Here is a 21,921-nt window from a genome sequence, read left to right on the forward strand (position 1 = left end):
GGACTTACTTAAGAAAAAGAAGATTAAAACTATGAACACTAAAATAACAACAAATTCACAACTATAAACAACTGAATCTAAAAAATAAAAACAAAATCCAACTAAGCAAACCAAAATAGGTATGGGGATGATTTGGAGGGTTATCAGCTGGAAGAGGGGAGAGGGAGAAATTGGAAAATGGTGCAGGGACTAAGAAGCATAATTGGTTGATACAAAATAGACAGGGGGGAGTTAAGAATAATATAGGAAACGGTGAAGCCAAAGAACTTATATGCACAACCCATGGACATGAACTAAGGGGGTGGGATTGCTGGAGGGAAGGGGGGTACTGGGCTGAGGGGAGCAAAGGGGGAAAAATTGGAATTACTGTAACAACATAGTCTATAAAATATACTTAAAAAAATAGACTTCTGCCAAATTGCTGTATATTAAAAATTATCTATGACCTCTCAGTTTCCATATTTATAATTTTTTATGATAGAGATGTAAATGTTAATGTTTTGGGAATAAGGCAAAGACATCTTTTTTTTTCCAACCTCCTGTTGGAGGCCTACCTAAATGTCCAATGTCTATTCCATCCATCATCCATCTTAGAGAAGAAAAGCAAATTTGTCCAAAATATGTCCAAGTCTAGCTTGCAAATCTGGTAGTCAAAGAGTCGCAAATGGAAATGAGTACATGCAAGCCTGTCCTTAGCATTTGGAGGGATGGACACAAAAGAACATGTTGGGGTCTAAATAGTTAAAAATTATAAATCAAGTTACCAAAATGTTAAATAAAATTGCTTCTATTTGCTACCTTGACCAATGTACTTTCTTCATAACATTTGGGAGGCCTGGAATATGTGACCTCTTCCAGGTTCCGAGTCGTCGAGAGATTCTGTCCAGGTGACCTGTCTTTTCTCCTTCTACCCTCAGCTCCAGTCCACACAGCAAGGATGCTTGATCACATGCATGTGAACATTTCAGTCTTGACCTCCAAGTTCTAACATATCCCTGCCTGCCCACCTCCTAAATACAATGTTCCCTTGGCCAACTCTCAGGCCTATGGGTATGTACACCAGCGACACATTCTGACCACAGGAGGACAGACCCATGGGAAAGGTCCATACAGACCTAGAGGTAGGTTCAGGGTCCTTTGGGCTAAAATTTCAGGGGACTAGTTACATTGTTCAGAAGAAAAGGGTGAGCTCTTGGTAAGCATTTTCCTTTGGCCTATTGGAGTAAATAATTTTCAATGTGAAGAACACAACCAGAGGAAGACCAGAGCAGGCCCTCTGAAGCCTGAGTCTGACCAATTCTGGGGCTTCCAACTCTGGGGCTTCTCAGAAAGTTCTTTAAAGGGGCTTGACTGAGTTGGTGAGTTCCTTTGCCCTTTTTCTCTCCTTCCTTCTTTATACATGGAAAAGCAAATATAATGACTAGAACTATGGCAGCCATCTGGTCAGCATGAGGATAGTCTTTCCTTTAAGACTACAGAAAAGAACTAGAATGAGCCAAAGCTTCTGTTGACCATATCAGCTGCAGAATGTCAATCTTTGTGTTTCCTTTTATGTGAAAGAAAAGTAAGCCATGTCTTGTTGCAGTCATTACTTCTTAGTCTCTATTAGTTACAGCCCAATGCAATGCCTCACTGCCATAGAAGTATACATGGTTTTTGGTAGATATTGACCGCTTTCACCGTCATTAATCTTGCATTAAGGAGTGTCTCAGTACATAAAATACGCAGATGCTGATGGGGGCTTAACAAATGTGTTTTAAATAAAATTAATGGCAGCTACTCTTATTTCATTGTTTTGAGGTAGGGCCTGGGCATCAAGAATGTCTAGGGTATTTCTAAAGTGTAGCCAAGTTTGAGAAAAATACTCTAAAATAATCACACGCATAATTATAATGCATAAAATTACAAGTGACCCAGACTGGTGTTCTAATATCAATTTCTACTTTCCCATCATAAAGGAACTATCAGCAACTTCTAGAGAATCATCACTGTTCTGATCAAGACCTGGGCTCCTCTTCTTCTGCCTCATCCAGCTTCTTCTGTGTACTCCACTTTCTTTTCTGCCATGCATTGATTCATGATGGATGCCATGTCCAACAGTCAGATTCCTCGCCACATGTATTATATTACATTGCATTCTCTGTCCATTCAATTGTTCATTCTTGACACAAGTACAGTTGTTATCAAGAGGATCAAAAGAGTTGGCTTCTCCCAACGCATAATTTGATCAGCTCAGCAGTTCACTTTCAATATTTTGCTACCATGTCCGCGTAGGTGACTCTACAATCTAGGATGGTTGCTTCCATCCTTTCCTTAATCTCAGGTGATCAACCCTACAGAAAGTAAGGGAATTTCTGGTTCCAGAGGTAGGCAAATTGCTCTGCATGGGAAGATTCAGGACCATTAAAAGCTCAGCTATAACTCTATCCCTGAGAGATGTCAGAGACACAGAGGGATGCCCACAGAAGCCTGCCAGGCAGTCAGAAGTTAGCGAGGGGCAACAGGGAATGGAAGGGTACAGAAGATTGGATAAAATTGAGAGCAAAGTGGGAAGAGACAGGAAAGAGACAAAAAAAGAAGGAAAGGATGGAGGTTGGGAAGAAGAGGAAGGGAAGGGAAGGAGTAGGGAGAATGGGGGGAGCAGAGAGAGGGAAAGAGGACAGGGGTGAGGAGGGGAAGGAATGGGAGAACCAGGACAGGGTTACAAGGTATCATCCACCATGGACTCTGGTGCCATTTAACTCTACATTTTGACTAATCCTTTCCTACACATCAACCAGATCATACCAATGTAACTAATCCCTGTTCTCTGAAAGATTATAATCAATAATAGCTTTAAGATGGTGGTGGTATATCGTTAAATAAGAGCCACCAGTATTTAACTGGAATTTAGATAATAGTCGTCCAATCACCCAATTATCTGTAGAAAATCAAAGCCCAGGTTTTAATTCAAGTAATACAATATCTCATGAAATTATTAGGAGACCTTTGAGGTTACCAGTACAATTATGATCTGCCTATTTTAATTGGTCAAATGGAAAGATATCTCCTGTCTACAATGTCTTTTATGACTTCGATTAAGCCTTTCCCATGGACTTAATTGCTGGGGCTCTTTCATCAAGCTTCTTGTTAATATTCCTTGTAATATTCCCACCTGTTCTTCTAACAGTCTGGCTCATCCATCACCCCTGCAGGGATATTGTTGCAAACAGGGCCACTGGCTCATTCTGCATCATAGAAAACACTCTAACACAGCTGGAGATTTATTACCTACCTCTGATTCTATCATCTCAGGCCAGGCTGGTCCAGGCCTTTGACTCACTGTACATCTTGATACCGTAATTGTGTCTGAAAGCTTCCCTTCACCACTGGCAGAGTATAACCCCAAACAATGGAGGAGGAAACCAGTTTCCATGAGACCAGAGACAGGCTCATCTACTATGGATCCCCCTGAGCAACTGGGACTCTAAGCAAATATGGAACAAACTTCAGGCACAGAAGGAATGTGCGTGCACACATATACACAAACCCACACTCTCCCTTCCTCCCTCCTTTCTCTCCACCACTTCCCTGTTTCCTCTTCTCTCACTTTGCCCAGTTATTGAAATGATTCCATTTTTTCCTTACTTCTGGAATTCTCAGTGGCTATGAATTCACATCTCTCATGACCATTTCATCATTTATAAAGTCACAGAAGTCACTAGGAATGTTGGTGTCTCATTAGGATTAATTCCTTTAAAAATATGTCCAAATAATTAATCTTCCTGTAAGGAAAGTTTGGCCTCCTCCAAAAATCCCTACAAATTCTTATGTTCTCAATGAAAAAAGATGGGCGGCTCTTCCTGCAAGGCTGTGACATGGCTTTTTAGTGGCTCCTGTTTGATCTGTGGGTAGGAGAGGAGTCAGGTTCAATTACACCTTGGAAAAATCAATACCCCACTTACAGTCTGAGTTTGAACTCAGTTCAGCAGTCACTTCTTCACCAGTGTAGCCAGCAATGTTTACCTGCTTCACATAGAGCCCACATCTTTTGTGTGTGAGCAGGCAGGGTAGAGACCTGCCCATGTATGTAGGCGGTCTCTTTTGTTTTGATGTGGCACCTCGAGGAACAGGTTCCATTGGGGCAAATGTTCTGCTGGGTGTTGATTTGGTCTCAGCTTCCTCCAGTGACAGACACTGTCCAATACCTCTTCAGCGTTGACAGTAAGCAGACACGATGGCAGGCTGTTCTTGTCTGCTCACTTAATGACTTCACTGATGACATGCAGGTGTGCACGCCGTTGTACCTAGTCTTGAAGCTTCGTGGTCTCCTGGGTAGCTGGAGGGCTGGCTCCATTAGCTTCTAGCCCTGTGAGAATATATAAAACTGTTCTGGGTGCTTGCCAGCTCCAGACAAGCACTGTGTGGTCATAATGAGTCCCTGACTCATAATTTTCAAGACAGCATTAAGGAAATACTAGGTCACTTCATCTAACAGGCTGAAATGCATCAAGACCATGCTTGCAGTTACTCGCATTTGAGGGAGTTATTCTTCACCTGACATATTACAGTTGTAACACTGTTTAGCCTTTAAAATCAAGGAATTCAAGCATGATTTCAAACACTCAATAACAAATTTATTTCATTCATTTTGTGACACTTTACTAATCATTTTAGAGCAGGAGAGACAATAAAGCTTAGGGTTTATGCACGTGAACTCTGCGACTAAACTGTCCTGATTGGAATCCCAGCTTTGGGCAAAGTATTTAACCTCCCCATAACTCAGTTCCCTCCTATGCACCATTGGAAAAATTAATAGTACTTCCCTTCTAGAGTTATCATTAAAATCAAGCCAGGCCCGGCACGTAGTAAGTGGTCAATAATGCTGAGCTGTTATTAATGGAACTGAAAACAAAAAGGAGGTGAAATGATTTTTCTTAAGTCTGGAGAAAGGATCTGAGACAGTCCTGGGAATCCAAAGTAGGTCTGGAGCTCACCTTTCCACAGCTGCGTCCACCAGATAATAGCCCCCTGGACAGGGCGGCTATCGGTGGTGATTGAGTGATTGATTCCTTTATGTGTGTTTGCTTGTTTACACTGCTGCTCACTACTTATAAGGACACCTTTCCCCTGCAGTTGTTTGTTCTTGTCCCTAATTGTCATCTTGGGTATCTGGCGCTGACACCACTGCTGAAGCTTATACAGACTGTGTGTTTGTCAACACAGAGCTTAACTTGGCCCCTCATGAACCACCACTGTAGGCATGGTCAGGAAATGTTCACCATTCCACGTACAGACTGAAGTTCTACTTTATGTTCCTACTCTCATAATCAGCTTCCATATGCTGGCCTCCTATCTAACAGGGAAAAGGCCGACGCATACTCTGCTCAAGATTGCCAATTTCAGTGGCTCCAGAACAGAAAGTGATGAAGGGATACTTGTGAATACATTCATTTGCTCAGTTTCCTTGATTGAGCCTGTATGATTGAGCACATTTATGTAGGACTAGACTTAACTTAGCCAATCATCAAATATTGATCAGGTATCTATTATATGCAGGTAGTTAGGATGGGAGGAAGGCAGAGGGATGACTAAAGAGAGAAAACAGACATTCATCCTGACTTCGCATGTTCTGGACACAGTTCTAGGTCCCACAAATGAATTATTTTATTCAATTGTCATCCCATTTTACAAAGGAAGAAACTGAATCTCAAAGAGCTTTTGCCAGAAACAATCAAACCTAAGAGGGCTGGGTCCAGATTTGACCAGAAACAACTTTTTGAATGGGCGTTATTGGCACATGAGTGACAGAAATAACCATCATTTGTGTCCTTGGGCATCAACAAGACTCATCTGCATTCCCACTCAGTGAATGTATTGTCCATTCTTGCTACAGTTCATCCCTTCACCTGTACCTTGGATCTCATCTTTTCTAGGACCATCCTATTTCTTCCCGTTCCAGGTCACTCTACCCTGCTCTAATCCCTCTCCAGATGTTCTATTTCTGCACACCATCATTGCAGGTACTGCTAGCCTTCTCCATCCTGGATCCCCTCATTTGTGACCCTGAGGAGTGTACATAAAGCCACAGACAACATGTATCAGGAGAGGCAAAATAATTCAGTGGCCAAGAGCTCAAGCCATGGACCCAGACTTCAAGAGTTAGCATTCTGTCTACATTATTTACAAGCTCTGCCCCAGTCTCCCCATCTATAAAAAGATGGGAACAGCTGTACCTATGTTGTATAGCTGTGGTGACATTTAAAAGAGTTAACACAGGTGCAATGCCTAGAACATCACCCACCACTGTAGGCATGGTCAGGAGATGTTTACCATTTTATGTAGAGACTGAGATTCTACTTTATGTTCCCACTCCCATAATCAGCTTCCATATTCTGGGCCCCCAACTGATAGTGAAAATACCAATGTATGCTCTGCTTAAGCTTATCAATTTCAATTCTCATCTAAATTTCCAGTAGCCAAAGATCTGGTGAAGTTTGTTTTTTTTCTTAATTCATTTATTTTTTTTGACAGCCTTTGGCCCTCCTGGCACTGCTGGCCAGGCTCCAGCCCAGACAGAGAATCATACTTAATGCCTTCGGTCCCAGAGTCCTTCACCCAGTGACCATACAGCCAATGCTGTGGGGCACAAACACAATGCCAAGAGCCAGCCTCACCATCCTCAGAGCCAGTCAGCAGAGCTAGCCATTTTAGTCTTCCAAACGATCATACTCTCCTGGTTTTTCCCACTCCAGACCCCTGAGAGATGAAGGAAAAACCCATCAGACTGCCCAGCTTCTTGCTAATACGGCAGCTCGACATAGAAACAAATTGCTTGCTGTTAACAATGGAATCTTAACAGGTAAGAGGATTATTGTGTGGCACTGGTCTGTGTTCTAATTGCTCTAAAGAACATATTTAACCTCCCACGTAACAAATTATGTCCTAAGACCAAGACATCGAATGTCCCCCTCCCTCTGAAATATTCTGTTGAAGAAAGAAAACCTAGCCCAAGCTTATACATGATCCACGAACAAGCCACGTGGATTGACTAATTCATGCAGTGTGGTGGGAAGGGGTAACCCCTCACCTCAATGTGGAAAACTCTGAAAGGTCCTCATGTCCACCAAACTTCCCACAGGACCAGCTGGAGCCTACATTGAGACAGCCTCACAGCCCAACATATTCTTCTTCCAAACACTGCTTCCTTCGCTTGCTCTCCCTAGGTGTTGATCACAAAAGCAGTCTAGCAAACTCCTACATGCTAACCTGCAGCGCTGTGTCCGCTTCCTAGGAAAACCAATCAGCAATAGCCAGCCTAACGCACACAGTCACGCTTTGTGAAGCGGGGCCCCGTAGCTAATGAACATTGACTATGCCTCATTTCCCAGATGGAAGGGTAATCATTAACTAGCAAGTATTTGTATCTGTTTCCTGTACGAGGATTCACAGACACCCCACATTGGAGCAGCATAAGACCAGCTATAAAAGCCCTGGCTCTGGGCCACCCCAGGAATGTAGACTTTCTCACCTTGTTCATTGTATCAGAAGCCCCGGAGTAGGAAGGCACAGACTAGAGGTCCGGGGATTGCTAGGGTTCCCAGGGCTCATCAAGAACGATGGTCTCTCACTTCTCAGGCATATTGACCCAATAACCAATTCTTCAAGAAAGGGGAGGTTTATGTATTATGGTTGTTTCTTTTCAGCACCAGAAAGCTGTCCTCTTTCATATGCCAATCAACTTAACCAACCAACTTAATCACCCACTTGACCCAAACCTACTACTGAAACCAGTGGGTAACTGCCAAACTGGGGAGAAGTAACATGTCCTGGACTTGCTTTATGAGCTGATAAAGTTGCTGCTTTGCACAGAATTGAAACTGCCCTTTCAAAAACCCAGTGAATTGTTCTCTGTTCTCACATTTCAAGGCTTACTGTGGTTGGAATATATTCCTTTGAAAGCTTTGTGATTGTTGGAGATGGTACACTCACTCAATTGTTCCCCTCCTGATGTTAATCCATTCATGAAAAGAGGGGAGGGTAAGAGACAGGGGCCTTTCTGGAGAACACTGCACAGCTGCTCAGGAAATCTGCTCTTGGGTCCCTCCCTGAAAGCCCTGAAGGAAATTCACAATGGGAGTGAGGTCATATGCTCACGGCATTACCTTTGCTATTATTATATATTATTGTTTGCTACTGGGTTGTTGTTCCAACTAAAAGAAACAGCTTGATCTCTAAGATGTTGTGTTTTCTTTGAGATGATCTGAGTCATCAAACTCCCACAGTCCTATGGGAGTGGAAAGAAGAGTTTGTGGTTGTTGGCAGCTGTTTATTTGAGGTGGAGAAGAGGACTTGGAGGGCAGGTAATTTTTTTTTTTAAATTTTGGTCCTGACTGAACAATAGCAATCTGCCGGCTTTGTGTGTGATACCTCTCCCTTTTATTCCTGCAGATCTGCAGCACCAAACAAATCCTTAGCATTTGTGACTAAATTTCCAATCTTTGAAATAGCATGTGAATGAAACAAAGGGAACACACATTCTTGATACATATGCTTTTTGTCCAAGATCAACAGAAAAGCATCTGTGTGTGTTCCACAGAAAAGAAAATACCTGGAAACTGTAGAGAAATTCTGGTGATTTCTGATTTCTTAAAATTGCCCAGGCAAGGCTTTTCATATAGATATGACTGGATGTATATCATGTCTTTGTCATCTGGCTGCAAGGGTAACTCTTCCAATTTTGCACTACGAGGCAGCCAAAATTGCCTTGGATTCAACACATAGCTCTCAATTTGTATGTTACATCATGCACTATCTGTACCTAGGATAGTAGTTGTCCTTATCAGGTCATAAATGGCAAGTCACCTCATCATTGGTGGCTTGCTGCTGACCATTGGTGGGTGTGACCAACATCTCTCACTGTCTGGCAGTCTTCCATGACCACTCCCTTACTCCGCTGGGAAATAATCTGGGAAAGGTAAAGAAAAAAATAAGTGTGGATAAGGTTGCTTCTCTTAAAGAAAGGGATCGACCAAGAGCCAGAGCTTTCTATCACATATTGCTTGATTCAAATGAAGCATAGAAACACAAAAGAAATTTTAGAATATTCTAAACCACACTTCAGATACAAAGCTATGAATTTTTATAGTAGAAGGGAGTCTGACATACACGATGATTAAAAATCCTTTCTTTCCTCAAAGGGAATAATTCCGTGTGTTTATATTTTATATTTGTTACAAATATTTGAAATTATACATAGATCTTACTGTAAGGAAAATAATTTATGAAAAAAAGTTTTCATACGAGTTACATTTGCTGGATAAAAATTCATTTAACAAAATGGACATTTGGATTTCAAAATCTACTGGAAAAGTACAAATGAACAGAAATGGGATTTATGAGGCTTAGTAAAGCTCAGTGGTGGAGCCAGACTGCCTGGGTTCAAGTCCCATCCTTGGCTCCGTGACTTTGGGCAAGTTACTTAATTTCTGTGTTTCTCAGTTTGTCATCTTAAAATAGGATTAATTGAAACAATGCTAACTCACAGACCTGTTAGAAGGATTAAATAAGTCAATATTTGTAAAACCCTTAAAACAATGATACATAGGGAGTCCCATATATTTGCTAAAAGTAATTAAGTCTTTAATAACACACCAATTCTAGAAATTAAGACAAATTTGTATATTATACTTAATTGTCTATGTGTTAAGATGTGATATGGGGATAAATTATATATTTTTTAAACTTAGATCTATCCCTATATCTTATTTTTAAAAAGCTATCTCAAGGACCGTAATCAGTCTTGGGCAAATTTTCTTACTGCCTCACTAAGACAGTTTTCACTATAATCATAAGCAATGATAGACAACGTCCCTGCAAATATTTATATTCAAGGGCTGCAGCGTATTTCCCTGTGACCCAAAACATAATGCTGCTTGTTTTCACTATAACAAAGTGCTGGATTAACTTATTTTATTTGCAGGCCCTGCCTCAATTTCCTCTCCAGCTCTTCCCTCTTCCTCTTCCCTGTCACCTGAAAAATAAAGGAAAGGGGAAGAGAAAGAAAAGAAATACAAAGCAAAGAAAGAAACGGAGTCAACAATTTTCAGTAATTAGGACCAGCATTGGATTAAATACTGACATGATCAGAATAATAAAATTGAAACGCATGTATTTTGTTTATCTAGACAGTGTATCTCTAGAGCTCATATTTTTAAGACTAAATCTTCCAGTGGTCTGAGGAGACACCAAAGAAATCCAACTATCAGCCTTTTCTCCTTGTAAGAAGATTTCATGTCTAGTCATTTGGATTTACTTTTCCTGGAGAGACAGACCAAAAGTACCTCTCTATGCTCATGTGTTCACTCATGAAAAGGTTAAGACTTGTCCTGCAAAAACTAACCTGTTTCCAAAATGTAAGAGTGAGCAGAATTTAGGGACTTATCTTGAAAAATGAATGAGAAGAAATTCAGTGTCTATACTATACTCAGCATGTAGAAATTATGATATAAAAATTTCTCTCCTAAACACAGGGTTGCTGGAATTGGACAAGGAAAGGCTTCACTTGTGTACACATCTAAATAATGGTTTTCATGTCCAACATCTATTTGTCTTCTTGTTATTCACTCATCTGGTCTTTTCTCTTACCTTCAGGGTTAGCAAATGATCCTTTTCAGCCTTACACAGTCATTTCTTGTTTTTGCCCTGTTTCTTGTTTGTTTGGTCTTTTTGTTTGGTGGCTTTTCCCCCTCATATTTCCAAGCCAATGTTTTCTTTGGTTTGGTTGTTTTTGCTTTGCTTTTTAGCATACTATCCCAAGCCAAGGGAAGACAGAGAAGAGAAAAATAGTTCAAAGAGATGCATGGAGAGCCAAGAAGATTTTATGAAACTTGGGTTGCAGCAGAGAAAAGAGAAGAAAGAGAGGCAGAATCTATATACGTGTAATTTCCGTTTTATGAAATTTATAGTTTTTGCATCACTGTTCTAGTTTCCTAGGGCTGTCATGACGAAGTACTACAAACCAAGTGGCTGTCTTAAGGCAACACATTTATTCTCTGATAGTTTTGGAGGCTAGAAGTTCAAAATCAAAGTGTCAATAGGGCCACCCTCACTTTGAAACTTTGGGGAGAATTCTTCCTTGCTTCTTTCAGATTTTGGTGGTGATCATCACTCCAATCTCTCCCTGTCTTGTCACATGTCATTTTCCTGTGCATCTGCCTCCACATCATCTCATAAAGACACCAGCCATATTGAATTAAGGACACACCCTATTCAAATACGACCTGATCTTAATTAATTATAGCTGCAATGACCCTATTTCTAAATAAGTCATGTTTTGCGGTACTGGAGGTCAGGTAGAACTTAAACAAATCTTTTAGGAGAGAGGAGACACAATTTGACATAATAACCAAGATTGCATATGCTCTGCATATCTATCTCATGTAATCTCATGAGCACTACTATTACCCCTCGTTTTATAGTTTGAAAATCTTCCACCATAAGAGGTTTGATCTCTTGCCACAGGTTACAGAGCGGTACAAAGGATGGAGTCAATATTCGAATGAAGATTCTAGAGCTTGACTCTTCACTGTAACATTTATCAAAGGATGTGGTTTTACCATTAACGACTCTTCAGTGTTGGCAGGGTTTAATTGCTTTCTGAAGCCTTAAAGTTCTCTAACACTGTTACTATAACAAGTTGAACTATACAAATAGTAAATTAGGTGGGAGCATGGGGTAGTCTCTCCATGTTGATGTTTGCTTTGTTGGGGGAAGAATGGACACTTACTCCCCAGACTCTGGGGTTTTAGATCTTACAACTGGAACAACCATTGTGTCTATGATATAACTTGAAACAAAAGCTCACAAAGACCTCCAAATTACTTAAATGGTGAATTTGTTCTCCTGATTTAATCCTGATTACCACAAGGTAAATATTACTATCCCATTTTTTTAAAGTGGAGAATAAAGAATAAAGAATTTATTAGGTGGAATTAATGAATGCATAAAGCATCACAAGATAAAATTCTAGCTCTACATTTTCTAAAGAACTTAATCACAGAAGTCCTTTTCTAAAAAGTCTAACAATTTCTTATTAAAAAGTGATCAATGTTTTTAGTTTTAAAGGCAGCTTATAATTTTTAGAATGAAAAGGGCAAGAAAACTGGGACCTGTATATCCAAGTAGAACAGAAATTCTCTCCCTATGACTTCAAATAGTCCAAGCTCACAATGAAAAAAGTAATCTGTGCTTTGACATTTTGTAAGTATTTATTGACCAGTGAAATGGGCTGCTGGAAGTTCTTCTTTCCTGTGTTTAATGCATACACTAGGAGGTAGGGTTGAACCCGTCAGATTCACACAGTTCTCAAAACATTTACACGACCAGGAAACCCTGTAGGGGCTGCAGCAAAACCAAGAGAAATACTGATCAGTTTAACGTCCTTCAGCCAAGTTCTTTTTCGAAAAAGGGCCTCCATGTCCTAGTTCCTACCTTTATAATATTTTATTACCATTTAATAGGATTTACTTTCCCTCAAGCTTAGTAACTGTTTTTTTTTTTTTTAACCATGTTTTCCTCCTTTATTATATTCTTTATTTCTAAAAGAACATCTAGTCTTCTGCAAACAGTGGGTATTTTTAAATGTTCCTAATTTGCAGTTCTTGATTTCTCAAGGCTTTGAAAATTATATTAGCTGTTGGTCTGTATGTGACCTTTTAAGAAAGTGTTCAAATTCATATTCTTCTTTCCTTTTTGCATTATGCTGCAGAGCATCCAAATGACATAGTACACATTACTCTGATAAAAAGCATGTTTAAAGATAGGGCATGTTGATACATTAAGAAATTTTTTACAAGGCATTTTAATAAAATAATCAATAAAATAGTAATCAGAGAACTGAGTTTTAGACATATTCTAGTTTAGAAAGTAAATTTTGTATTACCTAATTATTGTGCTTATTTAAATACTGGTGGATAAAATTGAAATACTAATTTATATAATGATGTAGATTTCTTGACTGTCAAATTCAGAAGAAGGTGTCAAAGTAATATTTACTTCTTGTTGGAGGGAAGAGGGTCCACAAAAGAAAAATTTATTTGAGGAACTATTTTTCATTATTTATAATTTTGAAAAATAGAGACCTTTTGACTAACTGACCTGGATCTTTTCTAATTAGTTGATTTCACATTTGATGCCTTATTTAAAAGAGTGTGACTAAAGTTTAAAAACTTGAAAAATTTAGTCAGGCTAAGTGTTCTTCCTGCAATCTTTATACTCTAAAAATACTGATGGAATTTTTTTTATTTTTCATATACAATGCAAAGATAAATCAGCTTCCACTCATTACCATAGTACAGTTTTACAGTATTTATTGTCTCCGTGAGCAGCTGCTTTAAGTCACTAACAACCTGTGCAACCCAGAATAAATCACCTCATCTCCCTGGACCTGTTCCCTCATTCACTACAGGAAAAAGGAGATTCCCGTTAACTCTAAAATTCTACGTCTTGAAGGGAATCAAGAGGTACAAAATTTCAGTTACAAAATCAGTAAGGCAAGGGGATGTTGTGTACAGCGTGGTGAATATAATAAATAATATCGTATTGCAAATTTGGAAGTTACTAAGAAAGTAAATCTTAGAAGTTCTCATTACAAGGAAAACAATTTTGTTACTTCATATGGGAACAGAGGATAAAGAGAGACTTATTGTTGTGACCATTTCACAGTGTATACAAATGTTGAATCTTATGTTGTTTATCTATAGCCAATATAATGTTGTATGTTGATTATACTTCAATTTTAAAATTTCTAAAAGTCTATAACTCGAAATTGCATGCTAAAGGCTATCTTTTATCATGTAATTCATACTTCTCCAAAAAATAGAAAAGAGTTTATATAAATCAAACAGAGTGCTTAAAATATAAATCAAGAGGTTAAAAATGTAGACTCTGATTTTTCATTATCAGCCACGCTTCAGTAACTGGTACCAAACTAACCCTCTTTTGTTAAGCCCACACACACTGGACAAATATTTAAGACATTAGAAAACAGGTACCCTGGCTGGTTTGGCTCAGTGGATTGAGCGTCGGCCTGCGAGCTAAGTGTCGCTGGTTCGATCTTCCAGTCAGGGCACATCAGAGAAGGAAAACTCTGACTCCAAAAAACCTCCGCTGCCTTGCGGCATACCTCTTCAGGGGAAAGGCTAAGGGAGTAAACCCCGACAGAAAATCCGGAGCCGGAGTCCCTAAGGCGGTTTGACGTTGTAGTCAACACTGGCAACTCCTGCGGCGCACCTGAAGCCAAGCTGTATAGACTCCGTCTTTCCCTTGGACCCTTCAGCTGCGAAGAGAGGAAGGGTCTGCTGCATGGGCAACAGCAGACCCTCCATATCACCCCGCCCAGGCTCTGTAGCTTCAGCTTCACTGGAGAGGACACTCCAGCGTCATCGCAAGATGTCGGTTCAACACGGGAGGAGATAGATACCGTGTCACTCCCGAGTCGGACTGCACAGCCATTCTCGGCGGTGCAGATAGACTCTTAAGAAGCTACACCATCGTCTCTCAAGACGGACGGCTGCCGGCTGCCGGCGGCGGCAGAAAATAGGAAATGCAAGACTGTGATCATTGAGAGTTGAATAACTCACTAGAGGTGCTCCACAATCAATTGGGTCCTCTACTGAGAGGCAACTTCCTATCTGTGGTACAGAGAGCTATCATATAAATAAGCATGGTGGTCCCACTGGAGCGAAGAGACAGAGACCAGAGTTGGGAGTAGCTGAAGTGGCTGGAATGTACAAGACAGGACACCAGAGAGGAAAGAAATGAGCCCATTGAGAGTTCCAGAAATCTGTGTGGGGTTTCCCGACAAGTTGTTGGCCAAGGGCACAAGGTAAAATTACTGGAGGCTTACCAGAGAGCAGCTGGTGTAGGGTGAAGAGAGAAACGGATACACTAGAAGTTGAGTAGTGCTGGGGAAGTTGAATTTCCTACCCAGTCAGAGTGAAGAGCTGTTTTTAACATAATGTAATATCCTTTGGTATGCAGTTAAACATCAGAAAAGCTGTACCATAGGAGTAAGGGCCATAACCTACAGTAAGTCCTACTTTAGATCCCTACACAATAGGATTAAACTAAGTCCTGACAGGGTCTACAGAGAAGAGAGAGTCTCATTGATTAAGAGAATTTTTTTAGGAAATATCTTGAACTTTCCAAAGATCAATCTAATAAAGTAGAAAACCAAGCTTACACAATACAGGATAATCGGGCAATAATTGAAGTTGCTACTAGAAAAAAGATCATCACTTTGCAAAGGAAGACCAAATTAAATGAATCTGGTAACATGCACAATGTTCAGAATACAATCAAAATTAATAGTAGAGGAAAATGTGACTCAGTAAAAAAAAAAATAAAGTCAATAGAAATTAAACCTAAATATGGTCAAATGTTTAACTTAGGAGATAAATGTATTAAAGTAGCTATTATAAATATATTAAAAGAGCTAAAGAAAATGTGTTCAAATAATTAAAGAGAAATATGATCTTGTAATCATTGCAATATTTGAAGAAAATGCATTTGAAAAAATGCAACATCCTTTCATGATAAACACTTGTCAACAGAGAATTTCTTCAACCTGACAAATGCCTCTCAAACAAACACTGCACCTAACAAAAATATTTAATGATAAGAGGTTGAATAGTTTTTCTAACATCAAGAGAAAGCAAAAAAAAAAAAATTCTCATCACTTCTATTCCATATCATACCAACATCTTAATCAGTGCAAGAAGGCAAAAGAAAAAAATAAAATATATACAGGATGGAAAACGATAGGCAAAATTGTTTTTATTTGCATATGGCATGATATCTATGTAAAATATCCTAAAGATCCACAGAGAAAACTACCGGAACTAGTAAATAAATACAAGACTGATGTACAAAAATAAATTCTAAGTCAGTATGTTAGCTACCATCAATTTGAAATAAAAATAGCACCAAATATAGTAGCATCAAAAATAAAATACCTAGTAATAAGTTTAATAAAAGATGGACTAGAATTACCCACTGGCCAATGAAAAATACTGGTGAGATCAATTTAAAGCAACCTAAGTAGAGAGACAGGACCTATTCATGGATTGGAAGTCGATATTAAGATGCCAGTTCTCCTCATACCGATCTACACTGTCAAAGTAATCTCAGCCATAGGTCATCGGTATTGTTTTGTAGAAATTGGCAAGCTGATTCTAAAATCCATATAGAAATGCTTAAGATATTGATTTACAGAAGAATCCTTCAAAACAGCTGGAGGATTTATACTCCTTGAATTTAGGATTTATAAATTTACAGTAATCAAGAGAGTGTCTTATAGGCATAAAAATAAATAGGTCAAACAGAATATAAGGTCCTGAGTGGACCCACAATTATACAGGCAAATGACTTTTGACCAAGGTTTCAAAACAGACAACAAAAATTTTTTTTAAATAGCAAAAAATTTTAACAGATACTCTACAAAGAAGAGAAGGAGCTCAACAGCATTAGTGACTAGGGAAATGTAAATGAAAACCACATGTACTATGACCACACAGCCACTGAAACTGCTAAAGCTAGAGATTGACAACACCAAATGTTGGCAAGGATGTAGTGCAATCTCAAATTCCACACATTGTTGGTGGGAGTGTAAAATGTTAGCACCACAATTGGAAAGTGAGCCTGGCTGCTTCTCATATAACCAAACATACACCTATCCCAGAAATTCTACTCCTGGGTACATACTCAACAGACAGAAAGCGTATTACACAAAAAGACTTGTACAAGAATGCTTATGATTTTACTCATAGCCCCCCAACTTGCAAATGGTACCAGTGTTCATCAATAAGAGAATGGATAAGAAAACTGGTAAATTTATATATGTGCATATACATCACACAACATGGATGGAACTCAAAAACATTATGCTGATTGAAAGAAATCTACCCTCCAAAGATTACAGAGTACATGATTGTGTTTGTAGAAAGTTCTAAAATAGGCTAAACTAAATCTGTCATTCTAGGAAAATCACAATTAGCAGTTGCCTCTGGGAGTGTGGGCGCAGGAATCGGCTTCAAAGGGACATAAAACAACACAGGTGGTACCCACTTGTCAAAAGATATCAAACAGTCTACCTAAGATTTGTACATTTCAATATAGATTAATTTTACTTAAAAAATAAATTACAAATAATAATTGAATTCCAGTTAATGATATAGTGATACATGCTGAAGTGTTTGGGGTGAAGCATACTGATGCTTGCAACTTAGTTAGAAATGCATTTAAAAATAAGATGAACAAGATAGAATAATAAATGGCTACCAATATGGGTAAACGAACATCTAATGTAATTTTATTTCTACTCTTCTTTCTGGTTAAAATTTTTTTCTATTTCCTCACCTAAGAACAATTTTTTCATTGATTCTAGAAAAAGAAGAAGGGGGGAGAGAGAGAGAGAGAGAGAGAGAGAGAGAGAGAGAGAAACATCAATATGAGAGAGAAGCATTGATTGGTTGCCTCCTGTATGCGCCCAGGCTGGGGATCAAACCGGTAACCTTTTGGTATTTGGAACAACCAGCTGAGCCACCCAACCAGGGTTCTGTTTAAAACTTTTCATATAAAAATATGAATTTAACAAAGTTGTAGGACACAAGGTCAATATATAAAAATCAATTGTATCTCTGTATATAAGCAAAAAATGATTGGGAAATAATTTTACAAAAGCATTAAAAAACATAAAATATGTATGAATAAATTTAATGAAAAGTATGTAAAGCTGTACAATGTAAAGTACAAAAATACTGATGACAAAATTTTTAGAAGGTTTAAATACATGAAGAAATATATCATGTTCATGAGTTAGAAGACTTAATATTAAGATATCAGTTCTCCCCATATTGATTTGTAGATTCAAAAGTCCAGCAAGCTTTTTTTTTTAAATTGACAAGATGATCCTATGATTTAAATGAAACTACGTAAGAAAAACAAAGTTAGAATGGCATTACCTGCTTTCAAATTTTATTATAAATAATTATTCTAATTGGGAAAGAGGAGTAATGACAAAAGCATAAACCAATAAATTAATGGAATGGAACAGACTAGAAAAGACCCCACATATATATGTTCAATTGATTTTTGACAAAGGTGCCAAGATAATTCAATGAATAAAAGATGATCTTTTTAACAAATGGTGATGATAAAACTGGATATTTATATTTTTAAAAATGAACCCTGACTTTTTCATCATCACATACACACAATTTAATTTGAAATGGATAACAGACTTAAACATAAAAACTAAACTATAAAATCCCTATAACACTTCTAAGAAAACATTCTTTATGACTCTGTAGTAGGCAAAGACATATGTTCTTAGGACACAAAAGGGCAGCAGTTATTTTTTTAAAGTGTTGATAAGTTGAACTTCATCAAAATTAAAACCTTATGCTCTTCATTTGTCATTAAGAAAACAGATAAAAAGGAAGCCACGCACTGGGAGAAAATACATGCTATACATACTTGAAAAAGGACTTGTATTCAATACATACAAAGCATTGTTACAACTCAATATTAAGAAGAAAATCCACTTTTAAAAAGGCAAACAAGTCCAACAAAGACCTCAAAAAGGTGATATATAAATGGTCAATAAAATCATGATAACATGGGCAACATCATTGGATGTCCAGGAAATACAAATTAAAGTCACAGTAGGAGATCACATCACACCCACTGAAATGGCTAAAAGTTAAACGGCTGGCCATACCAAATGTTGGTTGGAACTCTCATACACTGCCGAGGGTAATTCAAAATGATAGGACCACTTTGGAAAATAGTTTGGTAGCTTCTGGCAGAGTTAAGTATAGACTTACCTATCATATGAGTCAGAAAAAAATTTGCCCACAGATACCTATAGATACATATATAGAAGTTTTGTCCATAATAACTAAATAATAGAAATAACTGATATGTCTTTCAACAGGTGAATGAATAAGTCAACTGTGGTACATTCATGCAATAGAATACTTACCAGCAGTTAAAAGGAACAAACTTATGATACACTCAACAACATGGAAGGATCTCAATAACATTATACTAAGAGACAAAAAAGCCAGCTACATAAAGAATACTATCAGATTATATAAAGTTATAGAACAGTCAAACTAATCTATAACTGGTTGCTTAGGATGGGATGGTGGGAGGACAAATTGACCCCAAAGAATACAAAGGAAATTTCCTGGGATACTTGATTGGGTTAGTGGATGTATATATATATATATATATATACATCCTGTCAAAACATATCAAACTGTGTGCATATAATGTCTGTATCTTATTGTATATAAATAGCACCACAAAAGGTGTATTAGAGAATAGATATTTAAAAATTGAAATAAATATTAACAGCAACTAAGACTGATTTTTTTGAGACAATTTTTCAGGTAATATTTAGAGAGACTTTCATGGTTTTGAACCCTTTTTTAAATGGGTGTTTAAATTGTACTATGTGAAACTTAAAAGCTTATCAATGCCAAAGTAACATCTTAACCTCTTCCACACATTAAAACTGTCAATCAAATTTTATTACGTGAATGAAATACTTTACCTTAAATCTGTCAAGATAGTTGCTAAGATTAAGTTAAATGGAAAGGAAAATAAAAGTAAAATAGGGGAAGCTGTTTTTAAATAAAGCACAGTTTCTATAAGGAACTATAAAGCAGTATGGCGATGTGATATTTCGGTTTCCCTGTCAGCTCCTTCCATCTTGGCAGCTGTTAGGGAGGGCTTACCTCTCACAAACATCCTCAAGAAACCAAATGCTTCTGTTGCAGTGCCCTCAGCTATAAGGAATAGGAAACCCTTATTCGACTTAGTTGAAGAGTAACGCATTTAACATCTCCTCGAACGAGTTCTCTGGGCCTAATTAATTCCTGGTTCTACAGAATTATCTTTCCCTTCTGCATCTGTCCTCAGAACAGCGGCCCTCGAAGCTCCCAGACAGTGCCTGTGGAGCAATGACTGGGTCCCAGAGAAGAGACACCCTATCTTTCTGCGTGTCTTGTTTAGATTGTCAAGTAATTCTTCCCGGCACACTTCTCACATTTCTCAAAGCAGAAATTCATCACAGGTCCGCAACTCTGTCATTTGTTAGCAAGAAAAATGAGACCCACGAGACAGGCCTGAAACGGCTCTTGTTAGCGAGTCCCCAGAGGGAGGGGAGTGGAGATCAGAACCTTTCCCAGCTCTCTAGATCAGCAATTTCCAGTATTTTTCACCTCATGGCACAAATAAACTCATTATTAATATTCTGTGGCACACCAAAAAATATGTTTTTTGCCGATCTGACAAAAAAAATAAGTATAATTTTGGTTGACCTACAAAAAAATAATAATAGTAATTACCTACCCTTTTTACTCCAAAGTGGCTGTTTAAAAAAAAAAAAACAGGTGCCTATACTTGCGTGTAAGGATTTCTAGTGCCAAGAATTAACCAATCAGCTGCAAGATTACTATGCAACGTGACCGGTAAAATATAACTCTATTATATGACCTTTATATTTATGGCTCAAGACAGGGCATTCACATTGGATGGCTATTGCTGTGTTGGCTGTTGTCATTTTTTAATTGACAATCTAGGGGAAGAGAGGTCAGTGCCCCCGACTAAATGGTCAGGTATTGCAGGTTTTAAAAATTCTGGCAGCGCTCTGGTTGAAAATTTCTGCTCTAGATGATTCCAGCACAGCCATGTTTGAGGACAAGTTGTTTGAAAGCTCTCCTCGTCCATGTCTCGGTTGGAAATGATCACAACGCCTGGTCTGGGAATGAGGAACCCTAGGCTGGTGCCACTATTGCCATCTCTTCACAGAGTCTCACGTTTTATGGTTGAGGAAACTGACATGATTTTTGCAATCATATTTTCTCTTCCACAGGGTTAAAGCTTAAGGACACTTCTAGGGTCTGAGTGGCTGAATGCTAAGAGTTGTCCTAAGATTGGCTGAAAAACGTTTAGTCCAAGACATTGATGATAATGGAATGGCTAATGAGGCTTCTTTCAAGAGTAAAGGATGAATGGAGCGAACTGTCTCACATACTGATTTGAACCACAATCAGACACCATCATTCGTTAATAGCATGTGACACAACGTCACCTGATTGTGAGAATTGTGCAAGGGTTTAACTTTTGTGAGTGTAGAAGTGACACCATAATGGGGAAGGCATGCTGTCTTGTAATACATTACAGGGCGACACAAACATTTTCCTAGGCAAACGCTGTTTGGACTTTGGCTAGCAGCTTGTACTATGTGGAGAAAATAGTACGAAGCTGAGCATCTTGTGCCACCAGGTAAAGTTGCTGACTATCCGTGAGATGGGAACAGTGACCAAGCACCAATCCTACACATCATGGCCGTCAGCGGTGGAGAGAAAGCCCACGGCCATTACCAGTACCGATGGTCATATAATGTGCTCCCCTGAGAGCAAAATCACTACCAATTGCAGGGGCAGGCAAGTTATTTGCTGCCTGGCACTTACTCTATAATCACTGTGCGACAAACCAAGAAATAAATATGGCTTAGTGATGTAGAGAACAGTAAACAGCATGTAAGGAGTGAGAATTGCTTTCATTTTCTCTGTGGTAAAAAAAGTCAGCAAATGTTCTTGAAACCCTTAAAGAGGGGCAAAGGATTTCAGAGACTGACTATGGCTGCTGGCGTTTTCCCACCCGCTTTTCCTTTACTGGTAGAAAAAGCTCCCTGAGAGGTATTTGTGTGAAGGTAAAATGAAACCTTAATAGAATTTAGGAACAGGATTTCTTTGCTTTTCTGCCCAGGGTTGCACTCACTTTTGATTGTTTCCTGAGCTTTCCCTGTTATCTGTCCCTTCTTCCTGCTCAAGACAACTCTACCCCACTCTCTCTCTCTCTCTCCTC

This window comes from Furipterus horrens, unplaced genomic scaffold (genome assembly GCF_987537825.1).
Source record: "Furipterus horrens unplaced genomic scaffold, mFurHor1.1.pri manual_scaffold_8, whole genome shotgun sequence".
NCBI lineage: Eukaryota > Metazoa > Chordata > Mammalia > Chiroptera > Furipteridae > Furipterus > Furipterus horrens.